This window comes from Anomalospiza imberbis, chromosome 7 (assembly GCF_031753505.1).
Source record: "Anomalospiza imberbis isolate Cuckoo-Finch-1a 21T00152 chromosome 7, ASM3175350v1, whole genome shotgun sequence".
NCBI lineage: Eukaryota > Metazoa > Chordata > Aves > Passeriformes > Viduidae > Anomalospiza > Anomalospiza imberbis.
In genome coordinates this window covers 35,979,150-35,996,154 of record NC_089687.1, presented here as the reverse complement: position 1 = coordinate 35,996,154, position 17,005 = coordinate 35,979,150, and the positions used below count along the sequence as shown (strand labels likewise).

Here is a 17,005-nt window from a genome sequence, read left to right as displayed (position 1 = left end):
GGTGCCCAGATCTAACCCAGGCTGCAGCCCACCTCAGGCCATGGCCTTGGTTACTCATGGGCTGCAGAGGCCCTGGAAGCCATAAAGCAACAGTTTTCTGATTTGGGGTTGGTTTCTGGAGCCATGGACACAGAGGGAAAGACATCACGAGTGCTGCCCTTGTGCCTCAGCAGGAGATGTGCTATCTGAGGACTGCACAGGGACAGAGGAGTCTCTGTCCTCATCTGGGACAAAGGAGTTCCCAAAGGATGTTCTCATGGAGGGAAGGCAGCTGGGGAGATGGTGGGAAGGGAAGGAGGTGCAGGGGAGGCAGAACAATAGTTATTTGATTTGAAAACCCAAAATTTCTAGTTTGTTTATCCTACGCTCTGTGGAGGGAGCACAGATTCCCAGAAAAAGTGTCTGGGAAAAAGAGGCTCCTATGTCCTTCAACTGTTCAAAGAATAGGACTACATTGTTTATTTAAAAAAAAAAAACAAACCAAAAAAAACCCAAAAAAAACCCCAATAAAAAAACCCCACAAAAATCCCCCCAAAAAATCCCAAAGACAAAAAGCAAAAACCAAAGCCAGGGAGCAGCCCCAGTCCTCATTCACACATGGATGCTGGCACTGCTTGTCTGGATCACAGAATCACAGATGGGTTTGGGTTGGAAGTGACCTCAAAGCCCATCCTATTCCACCCCCTGCCATGGACAGGGACACCTCCCACTATCCCAGGTTGCTCCAAGCCCTGTCCAAGCTGGCCTTGGACACTTCCAGGGATCCAGGGGCAGCCACAGCTTCTCTGGGCCTCACCACCCTCACAATAAACTCCTCTTTAAGTCTCCCCTGGTCCCAGGGCAGGTCTGGGTCCCTCCATCTTTTACTCACCACCACAAGATTTTGGAGGGAGGATGGAAACAAATGAAGAAGTACCTTAAGTGACAATCTTGGTGGTTCAATCCACATAAATCCACAATTTCAGTGTTAAAGGGGGAATCTCTCCTCAGCCACTCAATCACTTGCATGAATCCTTTGCCTTTTCAGAGCAGCTCACCCTGGTCCCCAGGCTGACAGCCTGTCTCAGGAGCTGCCCACACTCTGAAGGTGTGAGACACACCAGGTGGTGAAAGCAAGATGAAGGTGGTGAAAGGGAGAAGTCTCTTAACAAAAATCACACAAGTGCTAGAATAAGATGTACGACAAGGCACTGCGTGTGTTTGTACTCACTACCAGTAATTCAGAACGTAGAGCAGCCACCAGCCTGGATGAACAGCCCAGCAGCTCCTGCCATTAGACCCATCACAGAAGTCCAGAGACAGCAGAATTAAATTTATTGCATTTTTCTTGCATTTTAAGCCAAACTAACAGCTTAACTCTTTGATGTCCTGTAGCAGGCACTATGGAATATTATACATCGTTCTGATGTGGGAGCTGAATGAAAAAGAGCCTTTTTTTGACTTCGACCTCAGACTGCAGAGGTTTGATCTGGCACTGCTTTTCAGTAGGACAGAGCTCACACTTGGCAGGAAAACACCTTTGAAATCAGACTTATTGCAAGTGGAGATGGAACCCCGCCTGCCACTCTTCACGAGCAGTTGTCTGGTACATCAAGCTCTCTCTCCTGAGAACAGCAGTATTTGGTCAAATTTTGGTTCTCAGCAGGGGCTAAGGGAAGGTTGGGAAATCACACACCAAGAGGTACCAAAGGCTATTTTTACCCTGTCTGGGTTTACACCCACACGTTTGGGTTTGTTGGTTTGGTGCATGAGCCAATTCTCAGCTGGTTTGCTGACAAAAGCAAGGAAGAAGTCATTCTGAATGGAAACATTCTGATTTAAGACTGTGAGTGATCTGGTCTCTGAGATCTATTGCAATAATAAAAGTGGGCATTTCTTGCTTTGTGGAGAACATAAATTGACAATAAACTTATTTCAGTGTCATTAACGTCTATATATATTTAGCCTCGTAAAAGAAAGCTATTGAAATAATATCTGGAATGGAAAATGTTGTCAAGAAGAAAAGGAACATACTAAAATTTATCTGGTAGCCATCTCAGAGGAGACTAAACTGGACCAAAGATGTAGAAACAGCCTTTGGGCTTTGGAGGCTCCCAGGCTGGGCTGGGGAATGTTGGTGGGTTAAGTCTTGGCTGCTTCCCCTCTGCACCCAGCACTGGTCACTTGAAGAGGAAGGATGCTGAGCAAAATGAATCTTTGCTTTGGACCACTTAGAGATGTGCCTACATTTGGTAAACAATGATGCTGAGCTTTTATTCCCTTCCTCTAAATTTTCCTGTTTCCCTTCTAATAACGTAATCATTACAGAAATAGCCTTACGAAATAAACCAAAAGGAGCAGCCTTGTCTTGTTTTCCAGCAGCAAAACATGGAACAAAGCACAAGAAAATTCTCTTGCTTTGTAATTCTGTGCATCTTTCAAAATGTTTCTCCAATTGCAAGGAGCCCTGAGGATTGACCACCAGCGCTTCCCAGCCCATGGAAGTGCTGCCACAAGCAGGATTTACCCCATGACCTTCCCTTTCTTCCTACCTGCTCTCCCTGATAGACCTACCACTGATTATCTACCTCCAGATGATCTCTGAATAAGTGGAATCTAAGAGCTTCTCCTTTGGGGAATTTTGGGCTTGTTGGCCTTCTAAATACTGAATAACTTACCCTCCTCTATCAGAGGCAGTTCACATCCTGCTGACTCGACCCTTCACACACCAGTTCAAGCCAGAGACAGCCCTGACCACATCTAACAATGACAGCACAAATTCAAGATTGTGTACATACCCCCCCAAGTTTCCATCCAGTGTGATTGATCAAATATTTGCTTTTCTCAAAGCAGATAACATTTGTGAACTTACAATCTTCAGCCACAAAGCCTTATCCCCCTGTGCTATTTATCTCCAGAGCACAAAGGCCAATTGATTTCTTCCATGACAGCCAGACCCAGGCTCTCAGCTTTCACCTCTGCTGCAGTTCCTGGTTTGAGTCTTTGTTTTGGACTCATTTGGAGAACAAGGGAGAATAATGGGGAGAAGAGGGTCAGTAAAGAATAGAAGTGTTTAGAGTTAACCAGTCATCCGAGTACAAAGAAATCATTCAGCCCCTCTCTGCAGTGAGGGACTAATTTAGCCCATGGCTCTTTAAGGCTGTCACACCAATTTCTGGTGCTCTGAGTGGAGCTTGGCACTTGCAAAAGGCAACTCCAACCTCTTAAATGAGTTAGAGAAACTACCCAGTAGCTAAAGTCACCCAGCCAAGGAGTGAATGCCATCCTGCCAGGTGCTCCACAGACCCTGAGACAGCAAATACAGTCATGGTGTCTCAGGATTAACTTCTGAATCTTGAACCATGAGGTCAAATTTCCATTTTCATTTGAGAATCAGAAGTGACGTGCTGGTCTGCGAGCCCCAAGGCACAGGAGGGGATAGCTGCAGGTACTGGCAATAATAAGAAAAGCACAGCTTGGCACAGGGACAAGCTATCACTGCTTCTTAGCTTCCATCCCAAATTTCAGATGCAGGCCCACTGGGCCAGGGAGGCTGCTGGAAGAGTGATACCACAAGGATCCGCAGCCTTAGGATGACCCTGAGAAATGGAATCAGTTCAGGAAATGGAGCTATGAGAAAGGGATCCATTTAAAAATACAGTGGAAAAAATGCATCACTTGGCTTAGATTTAGTTTTGAAAGTAGGGGAAAAGCTTTAAGCTTGAAAAACCTTAAGTTTCTCACTCATGCATTTTGTTCTCCTTGAGCCTTTACTACAGAGGAAAGATCCTTTTTGCCCATGAACTTGTGGCTTTTGCCTGGACACGTGGAAAGCTAATCCACAGCTGGTGGAGGTCTTCCTTGTTCCTCCAAAGGGCTTGAGAGCCCGGACTTAAACTCTGTGTTATGTCTGGCTTTAAAGTGCCAGGGAACTACTCCACAGGTTTCCTTGCTGCCCCTGTAACCCTTTCCACTCTTCAGCTGAGATGCCTAGACAGGCAGTTGGACATCTGAATTGTGACAATCTCTTCTCCCTTTTAGCCTGTTTGAAATTGTCCTTTCTTGGGCACTGCTGCTGTGAGCAGAAGGAAGGCAGTAAGGATTAATCCTTCCCAGGAGTGCCACAGGCAGGGCTGGACATGCAGAGGGCTGACTATAAAATCAGGTGGGCTGGAGAACGTGGTAGAAGGAGTTAGAGGGCAGAGAAGCAGCCTCAAAACTCCTCTAGGAAAAGCAGCCTCTCGTGACATTAAATTGGGCACCCTGAAGCTTTGGGTTCCCCCTTCAGGTTCAGCATACCCAGAATCTTTCTTTCCTCCCCCACGTGCCCCTCTGCCTTTCCACCAAGCTTTGGAAAAGACTCCTTTAAATCATGGATCTAATCCAGGTTTCTCTAGCTCCAGAGAAAGCTGCCAGGGGCTAGGACACACAACCGGAGAGATGCTTTTTGTGTTTGGGACACACTGATGAGCTCTGTACCCACAATGTGAACACACAAGATGTTCCTGAGCAGATTTTCAGGTGGTTTTCCCCACTGCATCCATCCCTAGAGTTACTCATCATTGGAATAACAGCAAGAGTGGGTATTGCTGGAAGCTTCAGCCTTGGAGGACCATGGACTAACAAGATCCAAAAGCTCACTAAGACCTGCCTGGCACTGAGGGGCAGACACACCATTTCCTACTCAGCTGACTCAGTTTTTCCTTGTGTTCTCTCATTTAATCACAATAACGTCATCTGCATAGCACAGATACAGGAGAAAACACCAAGCAAGAGCTACGTGCTGGAAGGAGAATGTGAGAATCAGCCAAGAACAATAGTTTATAATAAAAATCTTCACTTTTCAGATGTCTTACCCAATTGTTTGAAAAGCATGGTGGAAAAGGAGACCTTTCATTGTTTCCCTCCCAAAAAAATCCCTCAGTTTTGCAAAGGACACTGAATATTCTGACTGCAGTTGCTTGCTTAAATCAACATATAACCAGAGTCAGGAAAAATCCCATTAGTTTCAGTTTGTATCAGTTCAGAATGTGCCCCTCAAAGTTTCAGGGTCACTTAACCCTGCTTTAAAGAGCTCTGTACTTTGGGATCCCATTCCCATTATCACCATGAAATAACATATCTGGAATCTGGGTTGTTTGCACATGAGCTCAATAGCAAAGATAAATGAAGTGGGAACTGCTCACACCTCTTGCATATGGAAATCTGTGTTTAAAAACAAGAACACCCACACAGCTCATCATCAGGAGACGAGTTTCTTGTTGTTTTGTGGTTGCATTCAGAATAGAAACACTGTTCTGTGATAGAGCACTTTCAGCCTCAGGTCTTGTGATTCTCAGGGAAGTTTCACTTGCATGTCCAATCCCACTGAAGCCCAACAAGTCATGATCAAATGGATACTCACAGCTTATTGATTCACACTGAAGTTCTTGGTGACTCCCTTATCAGAACTATGCATCAAAGGTGGGGAACAGGAAGCACCTTGGCTTCAGAGGATGTAAGACCCACCCTGTGTCCGATCCACATTGAACCAGTGACAGAAATAAGGGATAGTTTTCAATCTAACCCCCCTCAGGCGGTTTTTTAATTTCACCTCCTCATTTGAAGAGCTTTGTAGGAGCTGTCAAGCCCAGTCCTTGCATGAATTTTGTCAGCTGCACTCACACCAAGTCCAGAGGCCCCCCATGGCAGCCAGACATGAACTGCTTCCCAGACCAGTGTCATTTCTCTTCCACTTGGTCCAAGGTGGAACAAGCTGCTTTGTTTAGGGACCTGTCATCACACAGAGCTGGTTGTCACAGCCTGTAGCATCTCCTGGTGTGGGCCCTTACAGTCTCTGTAGGAAGAGAAAGCATTTATACTTCCTCATATTTTATAGGGGAAGCAAAATTGAGCAGGTTTACCCAGGAAATCTGTGATAAAGAAGAAAAACTTAGGGCACCATCCCCAGTTTCTGGTATTCCTAAACCCTGGGTAAAGCCTACAAATACCACATTAAAACAAGATTTTAAGAAGGATTTCCTAAGTTATTTTCTCATGTGTGCTTGCAGTAGCACATGAGGAAACAGAAGGTCCAAGAGTCTCTTGGAAGCAGATGCTCACGTGCTTTCAGCTGTGCTCAGGCCAAGGTGCTCCGTGGAGCCCCATGGGAATGATGCATTTCTCTGCAAGTTGGGCTGAGGTAATAATGTTTGACAACTGGGTTGGATAAAGGGAGTGCAGCCACGTCTCCTCCCTAGCCACTCAGAGAACACGAGGAAAAGGCCCATCCTCATTTCTTGTGTCCAGACTCAGCCCTGCCCACAGCCACGTCCCTCCACAGGAGGAGGAAGGCAGTAATATCACTGCTCCCACTTGTCAACAGCACTTCATGCTCATCTTTCCCCAGAGAACAGCAAAGTGTTGCTTTCAGGAAGAAAAGCACATATTTTCCACAGTGATAAATGGGAGAGGTTCTTCCCAGGCAGAGGCTGGAACATCCCCAGCACACACATGCAGCTTGAGGGGGTCATGGCTGGCTGGGACAGTGGAGCTGGGGCAGTGTCAGGCACTGACCATCACCTGGGAGTCCCTGTAAAACTCCTCACATCCCACACAAGCTACTGGGAAGCTTTCATTAGACACAAGGGGATGGGGGATGATGCCTTGTGAAGGCTGACCTAGAGCAGAGGCTAGACAGAGCTAAAGAATAAAGTAGGGATTTATTAAAAGGCCTCAATGGATGCACCTTGGGCAGCACAAGAGCCCAGCCAGGGCTACACCCCATGTGAACACAAAAATGGTCACAAAATGGACAACTGGTCAAGAGGGCTCTCACTTTTATAAGTTCTGGTCCATTTGCATATTGGAGTTAATTGCCCAGTTACAGCTTAGGTTATGAAGTCCCATCCTGCTTGTTTTTCTCTCTTCATTCCACCATTGTTTCTGCTCTTGGGCCTGAGATCTGGATCATTTTTCCTTGGTCCCCAGCTAGAGAAGGAATTGTTTTGTCTCCCTACTCTGTGAAGAGAGCTCACCATCCCCTAATATGAAGCTCAGAAGTGCACGCTAAAGCAGCACAGAACCTGAAAAATAGAAAAGCTAAAAGCTGAGGCATCAGGAGAATTTTCACATCCTCCTGGTTAGGGAATAAGGATCTGCTCTCACCAGACTGAACTACACAGCAGCACATACAGCCCTGAGCAGTGCTTCCCCTGACCCAAAGGACTGTCACCAAGGCCTGGGGCACAGCAGGAACACACAGCATGCTGCTGGGCTGGTGTTCTTAACATTCACTGCTGGCTCATGGCCTCAGGCGATTTCTCCAGAGCAAAGAGGGTGTGAGGGGGAGGAGGAAGAAGCTGCAGCTGGAAAGAGGTATTGGTATCTGCTGTGCAGCTCCCAGGACTTGTGCATTCAAGGCTCCCAGTCAGAGGTCAAGTCCACATTGACTCTTGGCATCATAGACACCTCTGAGAGAGGACACAGAGGTCACAACATTTGCTTGAGTGGCTCAGTACATCTTCCAAGAGACCAGGGAGAGAGCAACAGAAAAACCAGCCCAAACAGACAGCTCCTTAACTGCCTCAAATGTTCTTCCATCCCACACTCAGAGGTGAGTCAGTGGCCTTTGGACCTCTGGGGCTGTGGAAGCTCTCCAGAACATTTTCACTTGCCTTGACCCTTCCGTCTTCCCTGATCCCAAACTCAGGCAGCAAAGCCAGCATTACCATTTCATAGGGTGGGTTTAAAGCCAGGGTGAAGATGAAGAAATGCTGATATGGCTTGAGCTCCAAGTCAAACAAAGTGGAAGAAACTAAACAGAGCAGAGGAGACTTTTTGTTTTGCAAATCATGGCTATCACCAGCTCTCCCTTACCTGCTAAACACATCTCAAGCTTGTGGAAAAGTATTAGGGAATGAGCTCATGACACTGACTGATGCTGGAGTCATCTCCTCACCTCTTGGGCCAAGCTGCAATCAGCTCTCTGGGGAGCAGAGTGTGCTTGGGGCCAGGAGCAGGAAGGAGGACTCATTCCTGCAGGAAGCTGACCCGGGCAGGATGGGCTGATAGCCACCTATCAGCAAGGTTTCCATTGCTAGTAGCTGGCAGAGTCTCAAATTTGCTTGGATTGCTGCTCTGCTGCCTCCTTGCTATCCGAGACCTCCTCTGGAGCAACCTCTCAGTGCTGCCCTGCCAGGCACTGTCCCAGGGGCACTGTCCCAGGGCCAGCACCCTCCCCAGCCCCTCCGGAGGGCTGCACACCCTGGAGCAAGGGCTGGATCTGTCACTGGGAGGGAGGACCTGGCTCCTTGAGCTCCCTTCGGCCCCACTAAGGCCCACACAAATCACACACGGTGACAGGCAGCCACGTTTCACTACTTCCAGCCTGACAATTCTTAGAGTGGATATGAAAAAAAAAAACAAACCAAAAACCTACTCTGAAAAAAAGCCTTCAGCAAAAAAGGCCCAGTGGACATCTGTGCAAGCTCTCTCCAGATGTTTGTCTCGGCTGGCTGCTGGGGTGGGGTGTACTTGATATTTACATTTAACAAAACATCCAAAGTGCTGTGATTATAAAGGGCCAGGGGAGACACACTAGAAATGGGAAGGAAGGAGTTTTTCCTGTTTGCAGTGGCTGGATTTGTCTGACACTTGGGCATAACAAATCCTTCACAGACTGGCAGCAAGGGAGAAGAGAGCTCTGGTTTAGCTCATCACTCACAACATTACAATCAGATCACACTTGGTCACAGAGAAAAGAAAAAAAAAAACAAAAAAACAAAATAGAACACACCTCCCAAACATACATCACAAAACTAAACATTTTGTCACTTTGTAAAAATAGACACTAAGGCCAGGAAAGAACTCCAAATAGTTCCACTTCATAGACAGCAGGAGAAAGAAAGAGGAGAGGCTAATCCAGAGAATGGAAAGAGAAATTTTAGTATCTACTTTTCAACCTGGACTTAAGGAAAATAGTTCTCCTTGTGTCATATGAACAAGTTGACAAAGGCTGAAACAAAACCACAAACAAACCCCAAGGCATCACCCTTGAATAGCAGAAATCCTTGTTCTGCAGAACATGAGCTGCTGTCAGGCATTCCCGAGATCCCAGCTGCACCCAGAGGGGGTAAGGACATAGTGGCAGACCTGATGAAAAGCTGATAAAGTTGCATTTTTAAAAATAAGTGTCTGGACTTTCCTAGGCTGCCCAGCTACCTGGTGAGACTGCACACAGGACAAATGCCCAAGAATAGCCCAGACCAGCCAAGGATCAGTCCCTAAAATACCCAGAACAATCTGCAATCACCAAGGCAGTTGTACCACTTTAGTAAAGGAAAGCAACAAATAGATTTTCCCATTTGGATTTGTCAGATTTCTATTCAGTTTGGGTGGGGGAAAGCATTTTTAATGTGCTGTGATAAAGGAATAAATATGAGTTACTAAGACATGCCGTGACACCTGGAATAGCTTTTCTATGCACCCAGCACTGGTCTTCTCTAGCCCAGATTTGGTGAAGGGATGTGGCAGAGGGATCTATTCCTGCAAGTTTGTCTGTGCAGCACAGCTTGCTCACTGCTACTCCCAGGTAACAGAAATCTAATTCCAAGGACAAACCATGGCACCTGATTGGGGCCATATGCAGGGAGCACAGTGGCCACTGAGGGAAAAGGCAAGAGTCCAGCTTCCCAAGCTAAGCATTAAATTGTCTTCCCAGAAGGAGGACAGGCACTCCCAGGCAGGCTTGGCTTTCGTTTCTTCCCTGCTTGTCTACCAGGAGAATCTCCATCAAAGAAGAAGTTCTTTTTTATCTGAGGACATTTGAAGTGTCCTCTTTTAGGAGTTTGAAACATGCACATAAACTTTTCACCATGAACTGTGCACGGCCCCATCAGCAAGATCCCAGTAATTAATTAGACAAACCATTTATTTAGCCACCACATCTGACCAAGCAGTTGTCAAAAGTTTCAGGCAATGCACTGCAATTCCCAGCCCAGGATAACAGCGTCCTCCTGGTGAGCAGGGCAGGCAGGGATCCAACCTTCCAGAGAAACAAGGCATCCTTTTGTGAACGCAGCCCTCAGGGCTTCTCTTTGTCATCCAAGAGTAATTATTTTGCATATCTCAGCCTGGGTGAGCTTGCATTTCATTACATCCCAGGCACAGGTGTTATACCAGACTTTAAGGAGAATTTTTGACCCTGAAGGGGACAAGGACAACTGGCTATTGAGAGACTGTTAATAAAAATGCACCACTAGAAAGAACATTGTAGATAAAACAAATACGGCCCCTTTAATTATTCATAGGCAGTAATTAATTCATGTTATTAACTAATTAATGACTCACTTCAAGGACAAGAGAAAATAGTCTGTTTATAGCTTAAAATGATGTTATTGCTGCTTAGAAAACAAAAACAAAACATCAGTTGAAGATCAAACAGCTCTGTCAAGTCCTGAATTTAGTTCCAGGAAATCCTGTGTTCTTCTCCCCAAGGAGCAGTGATTCACAGTTGTGTCTTGCTAAAGAGACTGAAGCTGGGTGCTCTCATTTGCTCCACTTTGACAAGTTTTTACTTTTTTTTTGTCCAAATTTGCAGATTCCCAGAGCCAAAATAAGCTGCGGAGTGTGAGACAATAATAAAAATTTGAGATTTATTACAAGGTTAGTAATATTTTAGCACTTTGGAGACCTGGTAAAGAGCCAAGACAGCCTTCTCTTTGCTCTTTGCCAAGTATTGTAAAAAACAGAACAAAACAATATGGTGCCTGCCCTAGAACACTCAGAACCCAGCAAGCAGAGAGATGAAAAGTGCTTCAGGTCATGGAAAAATCGCGACTTTCCCAGGAGACCGTGACAGCTTCACACAGTCCCACACGTGGGCTTGGTGCACCCACGTTTTGGAGAAATGGAGGAAGATCTTGCAGACTTGTTTAGAAGTGTTTAGAAGGTTTAGAAGGTTTAGAAGTGTTCCTGTAGTCTCTCGGTGTCCCATAAATTGCCTTCCCTCGAAATGGTTGTGAGGAGCCACATGTTTGGGTGCAGAGGGAGCCCAAGTTCAGGCTGCTCCTTGGTTGGAGAAGCAACGCCTCAAACGAAACAAGTGTGTCACCTCTCAGGCAAGGCAGTGCTGAAGGGGCCGCTTGCTGCTGCTCCAGAAGGGAGGTGTGGGGCCAGAAGTCCCAGCTGTCCAAACCTGTATGAGCTGGAAGAACTCTGCTGATCAGTTTACGGGAGCTCAGGTTGTAAACTGCACTTCTGGCCCACTTTGGTTTTCTTCCCAATTTCTCACAAGAAGCCTTGCTGAGACAAGGCAGGAGGTGCAGCTTCTGTCAATCTTGTTGCCAATCCTCCTTGCTTCTGTCATGATGGGAATTTTGTTACCCAGCTAAGCAGAACCAGATGGGAACAACAGCCAAATAGATCTACATAACATCACAAATCTCAACTACCACAGAAAAGAAAAAAAATACAAAAAAGTCCTGACAAGCCTTCCCCAAACCCCTCTAAACTCACCAACCCTCATTACTTGCACTAAGAGACAAATTGGTCTATACTGAGCATCCTACAAGAAATACAACCCCATCCTCAATATCCTGTGATTTCCAGGTCCTAATTAAGGGAAAATTTCAGGAAATGGAATTACAGCCCCAAAGAGCACATATGCAACAGGGGTATCAGTAGATACGCTAGTACTTGACTCCCCAAAATGCTGTGGAGAGCATCACTTTCCTCTTTCCAGCTGAATTAATGGACATCATAATTCTAAGAGAACAAATCCACAACAGCCAAGTGGGCAAGCAACAGAATGAACAGCCTCCAGCCATTATTAGAAGAAAATACATGAGGGGTTTTTATTGGCAACACCAGTCTTTAAAGACGTTGATTATTCAGCCTTATCACACAACTGAGTATGACAAATTTGTATTTTTCATGACTTCCTCTGCATCACTGAGGACACAGCTTGCCTGTTAAAAGAAAAGCCCCTCAGTAGGTGGGGGGGTCTCACTTGAGCAGGGTAGAGGGGCAGAATCCCCTCCCTTATCCTGTTGCCCACACTTCTTAAAATGGTAAGTTAAGTATTATTGTGGTTTTTTCTCATGTTTTCAAAAAAACCCCTCTAGCATTATTAATGTTTGGTGGGATTAAGAATCCTCTGTCCCCTCCCACCACTTTTCCACCCTGCTTCTTCCCAGCAGAGATGCCTGAGGCCACCAAGTCAAACCAGGAATTCCTGACCACCAAGGGGCTTGTTGTTTTGGAAACAGCAGTCCATGATTAGAACAGACATGGAAGACCAGGCTGAAAAGAGATGATGGATGTGAGGACACTGGAAACACAAGTTGGTTCTGAAAGTCTTTTCTCCTCTGAGCAAACCACGTTCCAAAGATGCTCAGAGCACTTTCCACAGTAGCTCACACTGAGAACACAGAAAAAAAGGGGGAAAAGAATCTTCCAAAGGGAAAAAATATCAGAGGCCTTGATTTGGCAACTCTTAGAACAGATTAGCCTTCATCTTGCAAACAAATCCCAAGTAAAAACATCAGTTCAATAGGAAAAAAACCACTCCAAAATAGTATTGTTTAGGAAAAATAACAATTGAATGTTTTAAGTTGTATTGTTGTCCAGAAAGCTTTGAAATAGAAGTAGCTTTGAAACATTCACAGTTCTCACCTGAACTCTTTTCAAGTCCCTTTACAAGAGTAATTAGAGAGAATAATTCAGGTCTGCCTTGCACATGGTTAGATGTGTGTTCAGTACAACAGAACATCGGCAGTTAGAGATATTGGAGGGGTTTTTCCAGGCATGATTCTTCTGTAGTCTTCCATCATTTCCCAACAGGATTAGAGGAGACCAAACACTGCCTTCCACAAGCTATACTCTTTTGGATGTAGTCTGATTAAAAAAAAAAAATTAAAATTGGGAAATGGCTGTAAAGGGAAATAATGCCAGGGGTGGAGGGTGGAGAAGAAGGGGATTGCCAAGAGGGCTGCAGTTTCCAGAGAGCAGAACATGAGTCAGCAGAGTAATTTTTTTTTAATATATATATTGCAGAGCACAGTGATGCCCTGAAGACCACAACAGATGAAACCTCTTTACTGTGTGTGTTTTATCAATCAGGCAGCAAGATCTCATTACTTCCTGACAGAGGAACTCCCTGCAAAAACAGCTGGGATGCTTTTAAAAAATCCACCAAAAAAACCCACAACTTATTTATATTTTAAGGAGAGCTTGGGCAATCTTTGCCCTTGAAGAGCTTGCCAGTATGAGCAACTTCTTCCACCTCCCTATATCTGATTTATCACCACAATATACAAGAACTTGCTTTTCTCTCTCCCTGACCTTGCAGCTATGTAGGATTCGTGAATCCTCAAGGGCTCCTTTTATTTGCTCTTAAATCCTGCTGAAAACTTTCCCTTTTGGAAAACACTGCCATCTCCCAGTGGCTGGCTATGGTTCCCACCTCCCACAGCAGCCAGCCCCTTTTACTGGTGTTTACTCCACTTCCTTGGCACTCACACACCACTCCATGCCTACAGAGGAACTGGGAAAGCTGCACTATCCCCAGCCACATAGCAGCTCTGCCTCCCTTGGAGGCAGAAGGAGGCACCCTCAGAGCCCCAAAAGTGGTGGGACCACCTCACTCTCACCACTCAGACCCTCTGGGGGGTCAGGTCCAGGTGCTCCAAGACCCCTTAGCCCAGCAAACACCTCTGAGATCTCACACAACCTACCAAAAAGGCTTTCCCCCCAACTTCTTACAGTAAAATTATAGTTTCCAGTCCTTCATCCTTAGCAGTCTGATTGTAGCACCCAAAAGTCCAAGTAGGACGCTGGCCACTTGGTTACCAACAATTCAGTGTCTGATTAAAGACTGGCAGACCTCTGCAAGAAAGGTAGCAGGAAAAATTAAAAGCACCTGCTCATCAACAGACGGAAAACCAACACTGAAAAATCATGAATACCTGCTATAAATGGAAGCTCCTAGAAGTTCTCAGTAATCCCCATGCTGTTGCTCATAGCTGTACCACTGGGGACAGCTATTTCCTCCCTCTGCTCCTGGGAACAGGCAGGATGTAAGGATTAAAGGGTGGCTCACCCTCTCAGAAGAGCTGCCTAAGTGCTGGTGGAGCAGAGGTGCTGGGGAACGCTGGTCCCAGCACAGCTGAATCAACTCCCCAGTTAGCAGCCAGGCAGGTGTCCTCAAACACATTCCTGCTCCTCCAGACCTCCTCAGAAAACATCTCAGGTGGGTTGTGTTTGCCAATTTGCCTCCCCAGGACTGTTTCCAGCCCCTCCTTGCCTTCAGGGCTGGGTCAGGGCAATCACAGACACATTTGTCCATGGAGATGGACAATTTTTGGGCAGTCAGGGCTGGGGTCAGGTGGCCTGAACTCTCTTCATGCTGCAGGCAGTGTGCTGCTCCTTCGCATCACAGGGATAGTTAGAGCTCTTCAGATGCAACCAGGCTTTCATCAAAATGACCCCCAACTGCGACACTCTACAAAGGTGGCTATGTCTAGTCCATGATTTCTCTGGAGCACCAAGAGAAGCTGCTTCTCTACCCCTGCCAGGAGCCTTGGAGCTGCTTTTTCCTAAGTGTCACTCCTTAGTGCTGCCAAGAAGGGCGTTACTGTTAGAAACAATAGAACTTTTAAACATTTTTAGTTAATGGCTTTAATTAACTTTTGAAGTAATTGTTTTAATTATTACTAACCAGTCTGTATTAATTAAAAATAGTGTGTTAGTCTTAAATTACTCTTAGCCAGCATTTAGCAAAGTTGTCATAAGCTACTTTTGGAGCTTGGGGAAAACTACTGAAACTTTGAGTTTTGATAAACTAACTCTGATATGCTTCAATGAACAAAGCCTGGGAGAAGAGAGGTGTGTTGTTGAAACCAGATACAAGGAGTGCAGAATTATGGACCACAAGGACATGTTGCAGAAGCCAGAATGTAAAGAAAATATTAATAAAGACTCGCTATATGTGTGCTGGAATGTCCCTGCTGGAGGAAAAACATACTAAAAATATGGAGTAACTAGCATGAACAGTGAAAAATCAATAACCAATAGAGGACAGAATACTAATTAATAAATTATGTAATTTTGAACCAATGAACATTGATTTTTTTATTTGCCAAAAATGTATAAATGAGTGGAAAAGTTTTCTATCAGTGCTTGTGTGGAGGCCAGAATTTCGTTGGCTGCACACACAAACCTTGGCCAAGAATAAAGTAATGCCTGACTCACTAACACCACAAAGTCAGTGTTAGAAGGTTTTATTTATCCTGATTTCAGAGGATTTGGTGACATTATCGTGAGAGATAACCCAGGCAAGGCTTTAGGATAAAGGGCTTGTTTTCCTGTCCCTTCTGCATGAACACATGGAATTCTCAGGCAAGAGAATAAAGAATATTCTCATTCTTTATTCTAAGGCAGGAGCTGGAGCAGCTCACCCAGCCCAGGCTGTGCCTTGCATGTCTCGGAGGATTCCTCCCCACGTCTGTGAAACATCAGAGCTTTCTGTTCAAGCACATGTGGGCTCCTGCCCAGCTCATCCTCTCTTCTCCCTCATCTCTGAGTAGGGCCAAAGAATTTTCTGCTCTGTTTCTCCTGACTGAAATGGGTTTTGACCCCAGTGCTTTCAGACCTGGGGCCCTGAACATGTGACTTCAGCACCCATTTGTATGAAAGCAGGTTGTGGTGTCACAGTGAGGAGGTCCAGCCTTGACCCAAAATCTATAGGGGTCAGTGGGAAGGCACTTGGGGGATGTTTTTGGGCTGTAGGAGCCCAGTTCAGGGGTGAAAGCACTGGGACTCAAAAGAAAGCAGTAGAGTGGTTCTGCTCTTGCCATTTGGCTGCTGGGTCCTTCTGTATTTCATCCTTCTGCTTCCTTAAACATCTCCATCATGGTACAGGACCCTTTGAAACCTTGGGGTGGAGGGGGTTAAGAGTCATTAAAAAAACCAGCTCAGAAATGGAGCCTTCTCAAATGAGCTGTGCCACCAAAATCAGTCACCAAGTAGTTGTGAGCTATGAAAGGATTGGGGAAAGTCAGGGTCAATTTGCAAACAGAGCGAACGGGAGGAAATCCAATGCATAAATAATCTGTCGTGAACTCTTCACCTGCTGCTCTCCCTGCTAAACCCTCCATGAGCTAATCAGCAGCTCTGCTCCTCAGTGAAGGCTGACAGTGTGTGTGCCTTCTGTGGTGTGATGTGATGTGATCGCCCCTAATTGATTTTGGCCACGGACTGGCTGTGCGTGCTGCATATCTGGGAAGAGCAATAACTTGAACATGCAATCATCCTGGGCAGTGACCAAGACAAGTTGTTCTCCAACAATCACTGGATACCTTCCTCCGTGCAGCCTCAGTGCTCCAGCTTAGCTCATCGTTTGGGACACTTTCCTCTGCTGCCTTGAAGCACCTGCTCACTGGAAAAAAGGCTTCCTGGCCATTTAACCTTGGGTTTCATGAATGAAAATGAAATTAAATTAATGTATAAATTTTTCTTTGGAAAAGGCAAACAACTCTTTTATAAGGACTAGAAAAAATCTCTGTAAGATAGGGTTCTATGTGGCACATTTTGGAGGTCTGCAAGGACACAGCTGAGATGCTGTGAACGCTAATGTGGGTGACACACTACAAAAATAGCTGGAATCCTTGCAGAAAGACAGTTCTCTCCTCTAGTACTGTGTTTCATTAGTATTCCCACCCCATTACAGTCCCAAACCTCTCCCTCATCATCAAATACTCTTCTATGTGGCCAGATCTTCTTTCAATATCTACTGCTTGCCTTGTTGGACTTTCACAGTGAGATTGGTCATGAAAGACATTTCACTCACTGCTCTACAAACAACTATCCTCAGTTCATGGCATATGTTCATCCATCACCAGATTTTAGGATTTCCCAGGAAGAGTTCCCCACTAGCATCTCTGATGGGAGTTTAAACTGCTGGCCTGAGAACAAGGGTAGATAACCTTACCCAGCTTTTGTTTCATAAATCAAAAGTACTGGCTGGGCCCAGATTTAAATGAACCCA

General features: G+C 45.6%; 1 long non-coding RNA gene across 1 annotated transcript; it reads left to right on the top strand.

The window, feature by feature from the left end:
• Window positions 1-14,060: 14,060 nt before the first annotated feature.
• On the top strand, window positions 14,061-15,222 carry LOC137477466 (uncharacterized). The gene is made up of 2 exons (XR_011001017.1): window positions 14,061-14,209; window positions 14,470-15,222. It is a non-coding gene; the product is annotated as an uncharacterized lncRNA (long non-coding RNA).
• The last annotated feature ends 1,783 nt before the right edge of the window (window positions 15,223-17,005 follow it).